This window comes from Nuphar pumila, chromosome 1 (assembly GCF_984573655.1).
Source record: "Nuphar pumila chromosome 1, dmNupPumi1.hap1.1, whole genome shotgun sequence".
Classification (NCBI taxonomy): domain Eukaryota; kingdom Viridiplantae; phylum Streptophyta; class Magnoliopsida; order Nymphaeales; family Nymphaeaceae; genus Nuphar; species Nuphar pumila.
Window position 1 is genome coordinate 35120507 of NC_143249.1, and position 19606 is coordinate 35140112.

At 35.6% G+C, this 19606-nt stretch overlaps 1 pseudogene; it reads right to left on the bottom strand.

The window, feature by feature from the left end:
• Positions 1-4800: 4800 nt before the first annotated feature.
• LOC149848663 (NDR1/HIN1-like protein 10 pseudogene) lies at positions 4801-5732 on the bottom strand (annotated as a pseudogene).
• Between the last annotated feature and the right edge of the window lie 13874 nt (positions 5733-19606).

The window sequence follows — 19606 nt, forward strand, 5'->3', positions numbered from 1 at the left end:
AAAAAACACATTTTTTTCAATAAAGAAGAAAATATAGGTATGCAAGTAATGCAAAAGGTTTGACATCCAACTGGGTGATATTATTTGATAAGTGCAAAGAAAGTTGAAATGTGATTTTGAGACACTTTATTAAGATGTATAAACGGACTCGCAAAGGCAATAAGAAAAACTATATCTGTTATGAACCTCTGAAAAGAAAGTGTAATATGTATGCCCCGAAGTGGTGTCCAATGACTGTCTTATTCTCAATGGAGGCCATTATAAAAGTTTGATATTTTGTTAAGTATGTATGTCATGAGAGTTAATTAGTTAATAATATGAATGTTAATTCTCATGTGGCTTACAATGAGAGAGTAAATGGTACGTCTGACTTCGTGGGGGTATTGTAAAGCACAAAGGGTTACTTTCCCAACCACGAAAACAGGAGATAGCTACTACCAATGTCGTGAGATGGTAGTGAATAAGGCTTTAGCTGAAGAAAAGATTGGTATTCCAGGTTAAGGGTGTTAGGGTTTCTCTCGATAAGTTTCATCCCTAAAGGATGTACACAATCAAGGTAATAAGATACAAACTGCTTGAATGTACCCCTTGGTTGTCTCCAATTCGGATTTTATCTGTGTCGTACCCACAAAGACTGTTAATAAGCGAAACAATAGTGTATTGTGCATTCTAATAAAAGCATTGCATGCATCATTTAAGAAAGAATACCTAAATGAAAGAATTTTACGACACTCATATCATATATGTAGACTCAGTTGCACTCTTAAGTCATGCATAGTATCCTTGATCATGCATACCTATCAAAATATTTTGAGTGGTTTTGCGATTTTCATTATGCCTGTTTGAAAATGATGTTTCCTTTATGCTTTATGTTGTATACATATGCTTTGTCATTGTATTCCTACTGGGTATTGTTTTGACCCCCTACACAATTATAGAAACTAAATGAATCACTGGGGTGATGATGGAGAGCTATGGCGAAGTTTGGGAGCCATTCCATTTTCCTCCTCTGAAAATTGGATTTTTGAATTATGGTCATTTTGTTATCTTGTTTCATGAACTTTCTATGTACTACAATATGAATTTTATAAAGAAAGGCTTCCGTATTTAATAAAATCCAGTGCTAGTGTATTTGTCTGACGTAACTTGCCCAAGGTATTTGGGTCCAATATGTTGAGAAATGTTTCTGTTGATGAAAAAAAATTATACTGAATTTTTTTCTGGTTCAAAATCTTGGGGTGTTACATTGGCAATACGGCAAAGATCTCCGACGACGATGCATAATGGGGGGGGGGATCTCTATCAGGCTTTGGTAGATCCTCTCGGGGGAGGAGTACCTTCCACCTGCCAAAGATTGCCACCAGATTCTGGTCGAAGAAGTTCGTCTGCGTGACTACCGTGAGGACGATTTTGGTGTTGATGGCGACGAATCTGTTGGCGTTGGTGATATTGAGGGTGAAGCTCCTGGTGTTGTGCTCCTCTATCATGAGGGTCGTCTACACGGGGTTGATGATCAACTACAGTGAGCCAAGCAGGTAGTAGGAATGGCGGATGTGGTACTTGAACACCACTGCCTTCATATCGGCCGCGAGGCTTTGGAGGCGCTGCTTCGAGAGCGAGGTGAAGGCGTCATCCGTCGGGAGGAAGGCGATGATCTCGACGCTCTTCTCATTGGCCTCGAATTCTATCATGATCCCGACAATCTACTTATTGGTCGGCCTTCTTCATATCGATAAGGGTTGCTGGGGTGCTTGGGGTTTAGCTCCATGAGCTATTCGGTGGTGAATGGCTTCGCCAAGGCCCTCTATCACCACCATCTCGTTCCATCCATGTGAGAGGTGGAGAGCCCTTCCTCCTCTGGCCGGACTTCTCCATATCAGCCCTCCAGATCTTCACCCTCAACGTCACAGGTGGTTGTTCGCACATCATCATCAAACAATGGACATTTGAAACATAGCATCTGAGTATGGTCAAAACAAATGTTGGGCTTGGAACAATTGTTATGGAATGAATAGAACCAATGTTTTGTTTCGTCTTTTTTGTTCATTTCATCCAACCCTGGACAAGCCATCAAACATACCCTAAAAGCTCAAAAAGTGTGAAATTTGTGAATGTCCCAGTCACCAAATACAAGGAAAAGGGACACAGACTTATCAAGTCTCCACATTTCTCTTCCGATTATCTTGAGAATTATATCATCCGATCAGGTGGAATCGTAAACAACAAAGATGTAATGTGCAGCCAGACTCCAAGACACGTGTTCATGGCTTCAAAAATTGGACGAATCAGAATATAGAATCGCTCTAAATCAGCCTTTTTACATTTTATATTTTCTTTAAAAGATCAATAAATCATAAAAAGTAGCAAAATTTTGAAAACTATGCCAATACAAAAATAAAGTAATTGATGACTTATATGATCCAATGAAGTTCTAAAATATATGAATTTAAGGTATGAACTAAAAAAATTAAAAAGAACTAGTCAATTTTCTAAAAAATTAGTGAAAACACAAACCAAATTAGATTTAAATTGACTGGTTGTATTTGATTATGATGACATTGACTTACTGTGAAAGATGAATAACTGCATCTGCTCGCCATCCAAAACAACCCCACGTTGGAAGTAATACTCTCATTTTTACAAGAGCATGTGTTAACATATATACGAGAACTGAACATATTAGGCCCCCTTTTTTCATTAGGTTTGGTTAGGCCCTATAGTTTGAAGTGTTTATTCTGCTCGATTTAGTAAGAATTGACTTTTTTTGACAAAAAATGTGAAAATTTCGATGCCTTTGTATTCATTGATTTTTGGATCACTGAAAATTAAAACATGTCAGATTCCAGTGTTCCAAGAGCCGGTTCCCACTAAACAAAACCTATAGATCACATCTATGGTGTTAGATGTGAGAAAAAATACTAAAAACTACAATGTTTGAAGGGGCCTAAGGAGCGCATTACTCTCTATATATACGGAAAATGACCGTATTGTATGGCAAAAATGATGTATTTTTTGAAATGCCATATAATTTTTGAAATCTGCCCAATGTCTAAATTAGCAAATTTTTGGCTTTTAAATAACCATTTTACCCTTCTCATGAGCGAACCTCCTAAAGTTTGCATGATATATCAGTACGCTTTTCGAGTATCTCAAACTCTCACTAAAATTTAGATTTACACAATTTTTTTTATGAACCTTAAGATGTTCACATAACCATATCTACAGACTTCTTGTAACTGAAACCTCTTGAAACTTCGCATATATATTACGAAGTTCGCATAACCAAATATGCAACTTTCTATAACTAAAAGCATCAAAACTTCATAAATATTATACTAAATTCGTGTACATAGAACAAAGTTCACATAAAACCATGTGAATCTCCTATAAGTAACTGATCTTCATGAACATTCATAAATATGGGGTAGCGGTGCATTTGGCACGTTGCGAAGTTCTGTGAAGTTTGCACTTTGAAACTACTATCGCAAATTAGGTATTAACCTCACCACTAAGGTCACTGTGAATATGCTTTTTGTATGCGGGTTTTCTGACATATTTGTGGATTTTCAAAAATATCGTAAATATTAAGGATGAATAAAATGTGAATTTTCTTCTTTTTATAGAGTCTCGTATGTTCATTAAATGCAATATTTTGATTGCTTAAAAACCGATTATCCGTAACCAAAGTTTTTTTAGCACAAACTAGGGTTCTTTTGTGGTCCCCAACGTGCTTTTTCCAGCATCAATTTTGGATCACTATTACTAACAACTTTTTTCGGTGAGTCATAGATAGCTGTTCATTGTTGAGCTTTTCAGAATCATCAGCGTGACGCAACACAGTCCAAGGTTGCTATGATACCATGAAGTTGGTATTGAGAAGTGCACGTCTGGTATGCAGCAGAAAACACACATAGAGAGAGTGAGAGATGGAGTTGTTTTACGTGGTTCAGCCCAATGTTGTCAGTATCAGTATCGGCCCTGAATCGTTTGGCCAACAATTCAGCTGTATTGGCCGATACCGATACCGATACCGATACTTAAGTGAATGGTTTTATATCAGCCAAAAAATAATAAAAAACATTATGTGTCAATCAGAATGTGACACATGTTAAAACTATTAAAGTAATATTTTAAAATATTTAAAATTTCATTTTTAAGTTTTTTTTATATTTATTAAAAAGTAGCCCATATCGATTTTCTACCTATAACATATATCGGCCGATACACACCGATATTGACAACATTGGTTCGATCACCAAGACAATAATTAGATATTTTCTTCATGAGATTGGGATACAATGAAACACTATATTTAACATGAGGATCCGCCTGTCCTCATCCCACCAAATCAGAGATATATACTAGATAAGCCTGCCATGGTGATCTGATAAGCTTTCCACGGTTATCGTGATCAGTTGGATCTACCGATTAGGAAGGTTATTCTAATGAGATCAGCCACCTTGTCACCCATAACGATCTCCTCAATTGTTGCCTTGATGAAGGGAACTCTCAACATTAAAGGTCGTATCGATCGATCTTCACAAGACACAGCTGCTTATGATTTGATCCAAATTGCACCAAGTAGCTCTCACAGATCCAGATCGACTTGATAAAAATCCTACCAAGTTCCTCACGGATTCAGATCCAGATTTGATAAGTCTTATCCAATGTTTTCCATCCCAAATTTTTGACTTGAGCACATGTTTATTAAAACATCCATTGGTCAACGGTTGAATGCTTTCACGTTAAGAAAGATGATTTCATTAAATACTTTGAAATCGTTGAACATGGAAAATAACGTAGACCAAAAGGCAGTGATTATAATAAAAACAATAATCCAATGAATATTATTCTGTACATATACAAAAACCATACAAATGAAGAATCTCAATGACTACTAATAATTAAGCACAATAGAGTCCCTATGATTATAAGATACAAAAATAAAAAAAATCAAAATAATAAAAATAGTAAACAAATCCATTCTAGAAGTAGTGTACATCACATTTGGTCCTTGTAAAACCGCCATTTGTAGATGATGAGTTATTTGAGGCCAACGGAACCGTCAGATAGCACCAAATCTTTGGAGAATACTTGGTAGTCTTCAACTTTCCAATCTTAAACCTCATCTTGGCACGAAGCTTGACATCTATGTTAAACGCACCCTTTGCCTTTTCTTCACTAAAATCACTAGTAATCAAGTCACTAAGCACCATCACAGACTGCCCACTGAAGGCAGGGTAAACCATGCTGGTGTTCTTGTGTTCCTGATAGAAAGTAGGCAGTGAAACCCAACCGAACCGTTCGTCGTCATAGTATGCGGCTGCATCGAGCTTGTCGTAGTAAATCCCGATCTTCTTGTTGGGGTTCCTTATGCTAACATCCAAATTAAGATTGTAGTACAAAGTGTTTGAGTTAGTCAAGTTGAATTGTGTCAAAGACGCGTTGTCCACGTAGAACTTGACCGCAGACGGCCGGAGGACGAGCCAGATTACGAGCACGGCGATGCCGAGGATGATGATGATGGCGAAGATGAGCTTAATTATGGTGGATAGGAGGCAGCAGAGGCCGCAGGAGCTGTGGTGGCGGCCAGGATGGTGGTACGTCTGCGGGGGGTGTTGGGGAGGGGTTGAACCTTCTTGGGGAGCAGAATAGTAGGCTCCATTGAAGTGGGTTGGCTTTTGATCAGCCATCTTTTTTGAGAGAGAGAGAGAGAGAGAGAGAGAGAGCTGCAACCTAGCAAGGTTAAGATTGATTAAAGATCCGGAATTAGGAGAGACTACAATGTATGAAAGAGGGAGGGGTGAGAGTTTGAATATATAGCCGTTGGAGTACTCAATACGCGTAGAGTGAGCGGCTCGGCAATGCGTGGGTACGTTGAATTTGGTGGGATGAGAGGAAAGTTGTAAATTCGGCTGACGGGGGGATCTGGTCATCTGCCAATAGGAGAACGACACCTGCCTCAACACCGTTGTCAATACGCATTTCTCTTCCTGAAAGAAGCCCACATAAAGAATAAATTAACGATTAGCCAAAGCAGGCGTGTCAACGGGTGGCATCTAGTTTCCGGACCGAACTCAGATCTGACTTTGAGGTGCTGGTATGGGCCCGGATCTGGGTCTACTAAAATCTATTTTAAGAAAAACTATACCCGTCTATACCTGGTAAAATAATATTTTTATATCTTTTTTAGATTGAAAAATCACAGCTCTTGATCGGAATTTGGGTCAGACTCGAGTCTGGTATGAAATTTCACAAACCATACCCGGATCCATATACAAATCAGACCCTTTGAGTCCTACCTAGATTCTAATTGAACCTTCTTCTTTATCGCCAAACCTTGACTCTATAGGCTTTGGTATGGATCAGCCCGCGTCAAACCTGGCCCATTAGACTTCTAGTTGCATGTCGTCCATCGGGTGGATGAATGGTTTCCAAGGACCCCTGACCCAAATCCAACCCAAGTAATATGTTGAGGGGAGCGCTTGTCATATTTCAGCAAATTGTTTTTTCCAAAAATAAAATTCAGCAAACTGTTTGTTTCTACCTCATCTCTAAAGAAGAAAAAAAAATAGACCAGTTGAGTTTTGGTTTCCATTTTTCAATTTAACGTAACCCGAACCCAAATCCAAAGTCTCATCGGTTGAGCTCCAAGTCTCGCGAGGCATGGGAGGTTTGAAAACTGAATTCTCACACGGCGGTGGGGAATGTGTGGCGGGTCAACAGGTCGTATCTGGCCGGAACCAACCCGTTTCCAGGATGTTTCTGATGCATCTAAACTTATCTCTTTCAAGGAAACCCAAGTTTGCCAAATTGTGTTACGGATCTGAGTAATGGAAACACAGTTGGATGTTTGAGGGATGCAAATAGGTCAACCACTAGCCAGATCATGGTAGACCAGAGATCAAATTCAAACCCAAATATTGGATAACAAACTATATCCAATGTAGGAAAGTAGAATCAGGATCTGAATTTTACATTATATTAATGATGGATCCGATGGAGAATGGTTCAAAGAAAGGCATAAATTTCATTAACAAGGAGTTTTTCACATTTTTCAAATATATTAAACCCATTCCCAAGGAGAAAACCTTCATAAATGTAGTTCGATATTCTTAGCACCAATTTTTTTCTTCTTTACGAAGAGTGAAAGTGGGTGCAATATCGTGTATTTTTTCATGATTTTTAAAATTAATAAATATAATTTTTAAATTATATATTTATTTAAAATTGATAAACTCATGGGAAAATAGTTAATTTTATAAGTGACGTGAGCTGGGTCTAGAAGTGGCCCAGAGCTCACTGATAAGACCTAGTTGAGCTAATTATAATATAAAAAAAATTTTTTTAACCTTTAAATTTGATAGAATTTTTTGTCAAATTCAGGCAAAAATCAGGTATGCCCACCATTAGATCCGCCTGAGAATATGGATTGCATTGGCAGCCTATTTTTTCAAAATTAGATTACGGTTGGCCCAAAAATTGCATTTTTCAAAAATGACCAGCTTCTATATTTTACTATTTCTATATTAGATCAGACTAGATTCACTCTGTTTGATCCAAGTTAATATGGATCTAGACCCAATCCAGGATCCATATTGACTAAGATCTGGTTCAGTAGGATACATATGGATTTGGATTTTGGATTCAAATCTGGATTTGAAATCCATCCATAGTTATTTTAAAATTTTTAAATCGACCTTTAAATTTAAATAGGATGAGGTAGAGTTCTACCTGGGTAGAACTCTACCTCATAGAGTCTTTAAGAGGAGGGCAACACCCTTTGAAATATTCTTTAGAATAATAAATAAAAATAATTAATAAAATAATAAAAGATCTAGAAGAGGTAGAGTTCTATGCACATGCAGATCTGGTTTAGATATGTCATGTACATGCTCTTTTGATTAAATTCAGGTCTACCAAGTACACATTTATTTTTATTTTTTTTAATCATACTTGCCGATACACATGTTTAATTCATCTCAGATCTGCTGAATTATATGTTCATGTTGGATTAGATTTGTCGTGACACATGCTTATGTATGTACATATGTTTATGTTCAATTTTTCTTAAGTTTAGCATACATATTTGTGTAGTTCAGCATGTATAGTAGTGTGCTTATAGTCTGGCTGACCCATGTACATGTTTGTGAATATGTACATGGATACTGAAACCCATGTATATGGTTTCGATCATGTATATGGATCAGCTAGCCTGTTGAAAACATATATTTTTCAGCTTAGCCGACCCATGTACATGATTTTGATCATGTACATAGATAAGCATCAGTTGTTGGATTGGTAGAAATTTTTGAACAATTGTTTGAGTACATGAGTTTGGTCATATACATATTTAAGATTGATGTATGTATTCTTTTAAAGAGGATACATAAAACTGATTTTGATTTGATCATGTTTGCAATCGTGTATATCATACACATGAATTTGAAATTTATTTGAAGTTTGCATAATTGTGATCATATGCATATTTTATTGTTTATGCATGAAATTGATCATGATAATGTATTTTGCAAGCATCTATTGGCATGCGTATATGTTTGGCTTAATGTGTATTCATTTATCTGTTTTGAATGTGCATTGTAAACAAGTTTGGAAACAATGTTTATGTTGCATGTTCACTAAAATTTTTGCAAAGATGCATAAGTTATTTTTTAGATGTGTTAGTGGCCAGATATGAACCATTGTGGGTCATGTAGGCTAAGAGCATGTATTGCTCCAATTATTGTTGATTTTATTTATGCATTGCAAAATTTAACTATAAAAATTTATTGGTTTTCTAAATTTAATTACCCTGTTAATTTGTGAGGGTCAGGCCCCGAATTTGTGTGTTTTGCATGTAGATTTGCAAAATAGTTCTTGCATAAAGAACATAAAATTTATTTTGAAATGGTAAAAGATGCCAAATAGTGTAATTAATCTCTTCCTTGATGTCTCTTCTATAGTGTGAAAATCTTAGATGACGGTCATAGGAGACTGTAAGGATAATGAAACTCTGTGTGCAATTGTACCCCTGAACCCGATATGGTGGTTCACCTCCTGACCATGTTTTAAGAAGATTTCAGTCACTTTGCCTATAGGTGGTATTGTTAACTCAGCTATCATTTTGGTATACCAAAAAAGTAGCGTCAGTGGATAAAGATTTTCATTGATGTCCCGACATTAGGTGAGGATTCCTATTGTTCTGATAAAATGTGAGAATTCCTGATATCGGTTGAGGAATAAGTGTGGAACTTAATAATAAAGTATAAATTATGTGTTAAAATACAACTGCGAACCTAACTTGGTCTTCGAGAATTTATACCTATTTTGAGTATCTGCAGGTTTAAGAAAAAGTAGAAATTAAACTTGTGTGCATTTAATAGGGATATGCATGTAAATGCAATTCTGATAAATAACTTAATAAGTTATTTATGCATGTGCATTGAATTATGTATACTTTACTATTCAACATTAGTTCATGCATTATGCATATTTGGCTTTACATAATATTTATTTTTGTATGATATTTGGTTAAATGCTTGAATGTTTAGTTGATTATGGTAAGTTGTTAATTGTGATGTTTTTTTGAAATTTTATGCATGATTTGGTTTATGCTATGTTCTTATTGTTTAGATTTTTAGAGAAATTCATACAAAAGATTTTAGTTCTTACCCATTTTCTTAAAATTGTTTTATAGGCACGGATGCTCAGTGATGTCCTGACTAGCTAGTTGGAGACTGTGAGCCTTGTGACTAGTTTCTGAGTTCTGACAGGATGATTCATATGGATATAGATGATTTTTATATTTAGACTATGTTTGACAGTTGATTTAAATTAATAAAGTTTGAATTATTTTTCTATTTATTCAATGTATGGTTTGGTTTGTTGTTTGATATATTAAATATGTGATCCTCTGCATCCTTGGGTGAGTTTTTGTAATTGTTTAGAAAAAAAATCTACTATTTTTACGAGGGTTAGTTGAGGTCGTTACAGAGTCGGTATTATAGCCTAGTTAGATCTATCAGAACTATCACCAGAAAGTCAAAAACTCGTATTCCAGAAGCGATCTCTACGTCACTGGTAAGTGTTATCTTATGATTTTTTTCTTATTGTCTTGAAATTATTGAATTTCTATATTTTTTACTATAGGGATGATTATATTTAATTCAATGTGTGTGAATTAGATTTTTGTGCTTGTATGACTATGCTTGTTGTTATGGATCAATCCCAATGGGGTAGAATTGATCAACATACAAAATTACTAATAAATCTTGCTGCATTTTATGTAATAGATGTATGCTCGTACCTGTGCTTCTTCTTCTAGTGGTCTAGTTGACAGGCAGGAGCAGAGGGACTTTCTCATGGATGCCCTTAATATGTTGGCAGCGATGGTGACCATGCATATCCAGGAGCAGACGATGCAGTCGATGACATGCGTCCATCTTGCATCGGTTACTGCAAACACTAGTACGATGATGTACGAGAAGTTTCTAAAGTTAGATTTGCCAATTTTTTAAAGAAAGACCGACCCAGAGGCAGCTGAGAGTTGGGTCGAGGAGATAGAGAGAGTTTTTTGCATCCTGCTTGTACCCAAAGACAAGCAAACTGACTTTGGCATGTACTGGCTGAAGGGCAATGCCAAGAAGTGGTGGGACACCTTGTGATGGGTGAAGTTTGTTGAAGCGGAGGTTATCCTCTGAGAAACCTTTAGAGTTCTTAGTTGTATATTTCCTTTTCTATAACCAAGAGTGTGTGCAGCAGCAATTTCTCGATCTCGTTCATAGAAACATGAGTTTTGTAGACTACACCACCAAATTTTGGAGTTTGGAGAGGTATTGCCCAAATCATTGATGACAAGGTAAGGGCAGTGAAGTATGTTTGCGAATTGAAGGACGGTCTTCGGGTTTGTGTCATAACGAGCTATCCTTTTTCGTTCAGTGATGTGATTGAGTATGGATATATCCTGAACGATGAGTGGGAGTCGTTCAAGGGTAGATCACAAAAGAAGAGAGGTAATGACAATAACAAAGCAGAGAAGAACTCACCTGCAGGCAACAAGGTGCAAGGGGGAAAGGTCAAGAAGCAGAAAACCCAGTAGGGAAACCAGCAGAGGACTCAGCAGGGTCAACCCCAGCTTAGACAGTAGCAGGGGAAGACTCATTTTGTTTGCAAGTGCTGCAACAAGAGTCATCTCATTGGCCATTGCTCTCTCTTCATGGGGATGTGTTACTAGTGCCAGCAGACATGACATGTGGCACAATACTGTCCAAATAAGTCAGCAATTCAGGGTAGTCAATAGCAACAACAATAGAGATCTCAGCAGCAAGCACAACAAAAGATGAAGAAGAGAGTTTTTGTTGTCATAACTACCAAGCAGGGCGATCAGGCTGACCTAGTCGAAGGTATATTCGTAGTCGCTGACCATCTTGCTCATGTTATGTTTGATTCAGAGGTAACTCATTCATTTATATCTTCATCTTTTATGAGATTGTGTGACCTCGTTATGTCTAGCCTAGAGAAGACACTTGATGTGATGTCTCTGATGAGCATGTCTACTTATTATGGGTAGTACCTTCCTGCAGTTTGAGTAGTTATTGAGGGGCATGAGTTATATGTCGGCATGATTATATTAGACATGACATTTTATGATGTCATTCTAGGTATAGACTGGTTGTTCAGACATAATGTGACTCTTTAGTGTCGGAGGAAGAAGGTTTTGTTGGAGCACCCCAACTTGTCTGTGTTGGTGTTTTAGGCATTTAGGCTTGTAAGTGAGGTAAAGATTGTCTCGAATATGAAGATCTCAAAGTACTACAAATAGGGTTATATGGTATTCTTGGCTAGTGTGTCTGTCACAGACAGTCAGGTGACATCTTTGGAGTAGTTAGACATAGTTTGCAAGTTTTCAAAGGACTTGGTGGGTCAGCCACCTCACAGAGAGATCGAGTTTTTGATCGAGTTGGTGCTTAGAATGATACTAGTGTCATACATGCCTTATCGCATGGCACATGCAGAGCTTGTTAAGTTGAAGAAGCAGTTGCACGAACTTCTTGACAAGGGTTTTATTAGGCCGAGTATCACCTTGGGGTACACTAGTTCTTTTTGTCAAGAAGAAGGATGAATCCATGCGACTTTATATAGATTATCGCATGTTGAATCAAGTTACCATGAAGAATAAATATCCTTTGCCTAGGATTGATGATTTGTTCGACCAGTTGTGTATGGCAAAGATATTCTCTAAGATCGATCTTCGTTCAGGTTACTATCAATTATAGATCAAGGTACAAAATATCCTAAAGACTGTGTTCAGGTTCAGATACAGGCACTACGACTTCTTGGTGATGTCCTTTAAACTCACCAATGCCCCTGCAATATTTATGGACTTAATGAATTGTGTCTTCAGGTTATAGCTAGATCAGTTTGTCATCGTGTTTATTGACGACATCCCAATATATTTTATGAGCATGGAGGAGCACCGAGAGCACTTACGGATTATATTGCGGACACTAAGGGAACATAAGATGTATGTTAAGTTCTCTAGGTGTGAGTTTTGGCTCGATAGAGTGATGTTCTTCGGTCACATGATTTCAAAGAAAGGCGTTGAGGTGGATCCAACCAAGGTGGATGCAGTGTTGTCTTGGGAGCAGCCAAAAACAGTGTTTGAGATCAGGAGTTTCTTGAGGTTGGTGGGCTACTATCGTTGATTTATATAGTACTTCTCTCATATAGTTGCTTTGATGACTCGACTTTTGCAGAAGAAGGTGAAGTTTGTTTGGTCACCGTAGTACAAGGAGAGTTTGTAGGAGTTGAAGAGGAGGTTGACTTTAGCCCAATTGTTGTCTTTGCTTTCTCGGATGGGAGGGTTTGTAGTGTACAACGATGCTTTGGGGACCAGACTAGGTTGTGTCTTGATGCAACATGAGAAGGTCATCGCGTACGCTTCTCGACATCTAAAGGTGCATGAGAAGAACTACCCCGTGCATGACTTCGAGTTAGCGAATCTTGTCTTCGTGTTGAATATCTAGTACCACTACTTATATGGGGAGTAGTTTGAGGTTTTGTCTGACCATATGAGCTTCAAGTATATTTTCACTTAGTGAGATCTGAATTTGAAGCAATGTAGATGGTTAGAGTTGCTCAAGGACTATGAGTTCACCATCACCTATCACTCATGTAAGGCGAATACAATGACAGATACACTTAGCAGAAAGACCTCAGGCATAGCAGACAACTTGATTAGTCGTAGTTGAGACTTGCTCAGAGAGTTCGTCAAGTGGTAGTCGTTTGTAGACGAATCTGGACATATCCTTTGTGCAGAGGTGAAGGTGCGACCTGACAAGACCTAGTTGAGCTAATTATGATTTAAATTTTTTTTGGTTTTTAACCTTTAAATTTGATAAAAATTCAGGTTAAATTCAAGCAAAAATTGGAGCCAAAAATTAGGTATGACCATCGTTAGATCTGACTCAGAATACTAATCATATTGGCGGCCTTTTTTCGAAAATCGGATTATGGTTTGTCCAAAAAACACATTTTTAAAAAATGATTAGCCTCTATTTTTTACTTTTTCTAGATTGGATCTGCTCTGTTTGATCAAAGCTAATATGGATCTGGACTCAGTCCAAGATTCATATTGACTAGGATTTGGTCTAGGTAGGATCCATATGGATTTAGATATTGGATCCAAATCTGAATCTGAAATCCATCCATGATTATTTTAAAACTTTAAAATCAACCTTTAAATTTAAATAGGATAAGGTAAAGTTCTATCTGGGGTAGAACTCTACCCTATAGAGTCTTCCAGAGGGGGGCGTCACCCTCTGAAATATTCTTTAGAATATTAAATGGAAAAAATAATTAAATAATTAATAAAATAATAAAAGATCTAGAAGAGGTAGAGTTCTACCTTTGGTAGAACTCTACTCTCTAAAAGAGAGCTCTAGAAGGGATGCCACCCTTATTTAGAAGTTATTAAAAAAGAAAATAAAAAAATAAAATAAAGCAAAACAATATAAAGAGGACTTATCTAAGACTCTCTCTAGAACTCAAGTTTCTAGAAAGAGAAAGAGGTAGAGAGATTTAGAGAGAGTGAGATAGAGAAAGGAAAGAGAGAAGAAAAAAAAATAGTGCAGAGAGAGAGAAAAAAAGAAAGAAAAAGAGAAAAGAAGAAGAAGAGAAAAAAACTATTTTTCTATGGCATCCATCAATTTTTTTTTGAACTTCAATTAAGGTACGGGTTTCTCTCTAATTTTTTATAGGCAAGAAATACATATAAATCAGTTTATGTATAGGTATTAGAGGGAAACGAAAATTTTGATTTTATGTATATATATAAATACATAATATTGAATATATATATATATATATATATGTAGATTTAATTTTTTATGGATGACGATTTTTCTTATGCATCAAAAATTTGAAAATATGCATGTCAATTCCTTGATTCATACATCTGAATATGTATACGCATATACATATTTAGATTTGACGATTTTTCATTCAAGAATAGGCATGTCAATTTTTTGTTTTGTGGCTTATGCATAGCAAATATACATATGATGCATATAATCAGATTTAGTGATTTTTATTGTTCATATCATTGAATATATTTATGAATATGTACATGTTCAGATTTCTGGTTATGTAAAGAGGCACATGTATTTAGGTGTATTGATTTTATTAGATTTGCATCTAAAGGCATGCATAGAGTTTTCGATTTGACGAGTTTGATATTCATATATTGAATATATGTTATCGATTTTTTTAATGGTCATACATGTTGAATATATATATATATATATATATTCAGTTTTGTTGACCTTTTTTATCATACAGTTGAATATGTGCATACAATCCATGTGTGACGATTTTTTTTAGCATGTCATTGAAAATATTATGTGGTTCAGATTTGTTTTGCTCATTTATATTATATATGTATGTTCAGATCTGATAATCTTTTTGACATGTACACAACTTAATATATTTTTTTGTTTCAATCTTAATGTGTGCATAGATATACATCTGGATTTATGCATATGAAAAGTTTTTTTTTCAGATCTGCCAAGAATATATACTCTGGCGGATCTGGTCCAGATCTGCAGTGTATATGACTGCAAATATGGTCAGATCTATTGTATATTTGTACACACAGATCTGCCAAGCATTTGTTCATGCATATCTAATCTAGATTTGTCGTGTACTTGCTTGTTTGGCTGGTTCAAATCTGTTGAGCATATTTACATGCAAATCTAGTTCAAATTTGTCATGTACATGCTCTTTTGATTAGATTTAGGTCTCTCGAGTGCATATTTATTTATTTATTTTTAATCATACATGTCGATACACATGTTTAATTTAGTTCAGATCTGTTGAATTAAATGTTTATGTTGGATTAAATTTGCCATGACATACGCTCATGTATATACATATGTTTATGTTCAATTTTTATTAAGTTTAGCCTACATATATGTGTAGTCCAGCATGTATAATAGTGTGCTTATGGTCTTACCGACCCATGTACATGTTTGTGAACATGTATATGGATCAGCCAGCAGGGCTGAAACATGTTGGATTATGGCCTGGCCGACTCATGTATATGGTTTCGATCATGTACATGGATCAACCAACATGTTTAAAATATGTGTTTTTCAGCTTAACTGGCCCATGTACATGATTTTGATCATGTATATGAATCAACCCCAGTTGTTGGATTGGTAGAAATTTCTTTATAGTTGTTTGAATTCATGAGTTTGGTCATGTACATGTTTAAGATTGATGTACGTATTCTTTTTGAGAGAATACATAAAATTGATCCTATCGTGCATATCATACACATGAATATGAAATTTATTTGATATTTGCATAACTGTGATCATATGCATGGTTTGTTGTTTATGAATGAAATTGATCATGATATGTGTTCTACGAGCATCCATTGACATGCATATATGCTTGGATTAATGTGCATTGAATATGCATTATCAACATGTTTGAAAATAATGTATGTGTTGCATGTTCACATAAATTTTTGCAAAGATGCATAAGTTATTTTTTAGATGTGTTGGTGGTCAAATGTGAACCACTGCGGGCCATGTAGGCTAGGAGCATGTGTTGCTCTAATTATTGTTGATTTTATTTATGCATTATAAAATTTAATTCTAAAAATTTATTAGTTTTCTAAATTTAATTATATTGTTAATTTGTGAGGGTTAGGGGCCAAATTTATCTGTTTTGCATGTAGATTTGCAAACTGGTTTTTGTGTAAAGAACATGAAATTTGTTTTGAAATGGTAAAAGAGACCAAACAGTGTAATTAATATTTTTCTTGATGTTCCTTTCATAGTGTGAAAATCTTGGATGGTGGTCATGGGGGACCGTGAGGATACTAAAACTCCATGTATGATTGTGCCCATGAACCTGATATGGTAGTTCATCTCCTTACCATGGTTTTAAGAAGATTTCAGTTACTTTGCCTAGGGGTGTTGTTGTTGACTCATCTATCATTTTGGTATACTAAGAAAGTGGCGTCAGTAGATGAAGATTTTCATTGATGTCCAGACATTAGGTGAGGATTCTTAATGTTTCAATGAAATATGAGAATTCCTTATATCGATCTAGGAACAAGTGTGAAACCCAATAATAAAGTATAAATTATGTGTTAAGCTACAACTAGAAACCTAACTTGGTCTTCAAAAATTTATGCCCATTTTGATTATTCGTAGGTTTAAGAAAAAGTAGAAATTAAAATTGTGTGCATTCAATAGGGATATGCATGCAAAAGTAACTCTGATAAATAACTTAATAAGTTATTTATGTATGTGCATTGAATTATGTATACTTTATTGTTCAACATTAGTTCATGCATTATGCATATTTGGCTTTGCATAATACTTGTTTCTGCATGATATTTGTTTAATTGCTTGAATGGTAAGTTGTTAATTGTGGTATTCCTCTGAAATTTTACGCATGATTTGGTTTATGCTATTTTCTTACTGTTTGGATTTTTAGAGGAATTCATACAAAAGACTTCGGTTCTTACCCATTTTCTTAAAATTGTTTTATAAGTACGGATGCTCAGTGATGTCTTGACTAACTGGCTAGAGACCGTGAGCCTTGTGACTGGTTTCTAGGTTCTGACAGGATGGTTCATATGGATATAGATGATTTTTATGTTTAGACTATTTTTTATAGTTGATTTAATTAATAAAGTTTGATTTATTCTTCTGTTGATTCAATGTATGATTTGGTTTGTGGTTTGGTATATTAAATTTGTGATCCCTTGGATCCTTGAGTGAGTTTCTACAATTGTTTAAAAAAAATCTACTATTTTTGCGAGGGTCAGTTGGGGTCGTTATAGTGGGTCTGGTAATGAACCCACTTGAAAACACATGTAGCAAAATTAATAAAGCTCAGCAAGGGTGAATAACGGTTAAGATTAGCCCAAGCTCAGCTCGATATGAACCCAACTCATGTGCACCCATGTCTTTAAACACACGAGCCTGTATATAAGGTACACACTCGATCGTACAAACGAGCAGAGCTTGTACCTATCTAGAGACTCATATAAGCTTGTTTAAGCTTAAGCTTGTTTGAGGTCGCTTAAGCTCGAGCTTGCCCGACCCGATTGGACCCGGATCCAATTACATTGTATACTATTGAATCATTGATCATAAGATCAACGGTTCAAAGTATACATGGATTAAGGTTTAGGGTTTTAATGAAATTGAAAGTCAAATAGACTTCTTAATTTCTACTCGAAACCCCCCCTTGCCCTTCTGCTCTGCCTCTGCATGCTCTCTTCGTCCTTGCAAAAGCACTATGCCTCTATGTGCTCTCTTCCTCCTTGCCCTTCCGCTCTGCATGCCCTCTTCCTCTTTGTTCCCTCTTTGTCCTCCACTTCCTAGTTTCCTCTTTATCATTGTGTATCTGATGATTGATGTCTGCATCGAGCGAATCTGAGTTGAGCCTGTGTTCAGCAAAGGAACTTACGAAGGGTTTCACTACTCTCTCTCTTTAGTATCACTGAATCGCAGTATGGCTCTTTTAGTATCATTGAATCGCTATAAGCAAATTGACTTTTTAGTTTATGTGGTTTTTATATATGTATATATGTGATATTTATGTTTCTTTGGGTTCTAGATCGCTATAGCCTCTCTCTCTCTCTCTTTAGTATCACTGAATCACAGTATGGTTATTTCAATATCACTGAATCGCTATAAGCAAGTTGACTTTTCAGTTTATGTGATTTTTTTGTTTCTTTAGGTTCCATATCACTATAGGTATGGCACTTTAAAAGTCAGTATATGTGAACTTTATATTAACTTTTCAATTTTTTTTGTGATTTTATGTTTCAATATCATTGAATCATAGGTGGTTAGGGAGGGTTTTGGTTTCAGTAAAGTTGAGTATCAGTCATTAGGTTTCTCTCTCACATTTTTGTTTTGGGTTATGTGATTTTTATGTTGACTTTTCAGGGTTTTTTTTTTCAATTTTGTGCTTCAATATCACTAAATCACAAAAGGTTAGGGAGGGTTTTGGTTCATCATCCTTATCACAATTATTCCCAAGGTAAAATTATTCAGCATACTTTGAAACACATGGGCTGAAATCTTCTCTTGCTTATTGCAAACAAATTTTGGACACTAACATCATATATTCCTTCTAAACTGTTATAATTGATATCTTCACCTTGGTTTGTTTCTCCCTTTTGTAGAGTTCGTGTAAGTTTATGCTATTGATTCAGGTGTTAGTCAGGAAATTTATGTTTGTTTGAAAATAAGAGTTGAACATTCATGTAATAAAAACATGGAGGATATGAATTCCTAGTAGTTCCTTGTATTCCTTTCTTTTCAAATATCTTTGGGAAACTTTCCACAAGAAATGTGTATTGAATATTAGAAAGAACTTAGAACATTGAATGTGTTGCGATTGTCGTGACTGCAATAAGAAGTTTCCTGTTGTGCAAAATGAAGCCCTTTATAAGTTTTGGAAATCCATGCTGCAATTTTCAAGAATTTTGTTTAATTTCTTATTATGCTTACTTAGTGTTTAGCAGTTTTTTCTGTAAATCCTATTTTAGATTTTGATGAATTGCAATTTAGTAGTTTTTTTGCAAATCCTATTTCGGATTTAGATAAATTGTAGTTTAACACTTTTTTTTGCAAATCTTGTTTTGGATTTAGATAAATTGCAATTTAGCAGCTTTTTCTACAAATCCTACTTTGGATTTAGATGATATGTTATTTTCTTCTTCTTTTTTCTTGTTTTTGCTTTTTTGTGGCTATAATATGAAATGTGTGATGGTAAATTGATTTTCTATGGTTATAAGCAAGTTGCATGTTTTGAATTTTGTTGTATGTAGGGAAGAAAGACAATATAATTACTTGAACTTTTCTAGGCATGTTACTTGCACTTTTTCTTTTCTTGTTGTTTTTCTTAAATGTGAACATTTTATATTTATTATTTTATAGAAAATTAGAAAATGACACAAGAAGAAAGATACATTAGAAAAGGAATGCAACAAATAGGACAACCATGTTATGATGCCTCAGATCCTGATGTCCCAATGCAACAAACTGTGAATGATTTAGGTTCAGCAAAACCT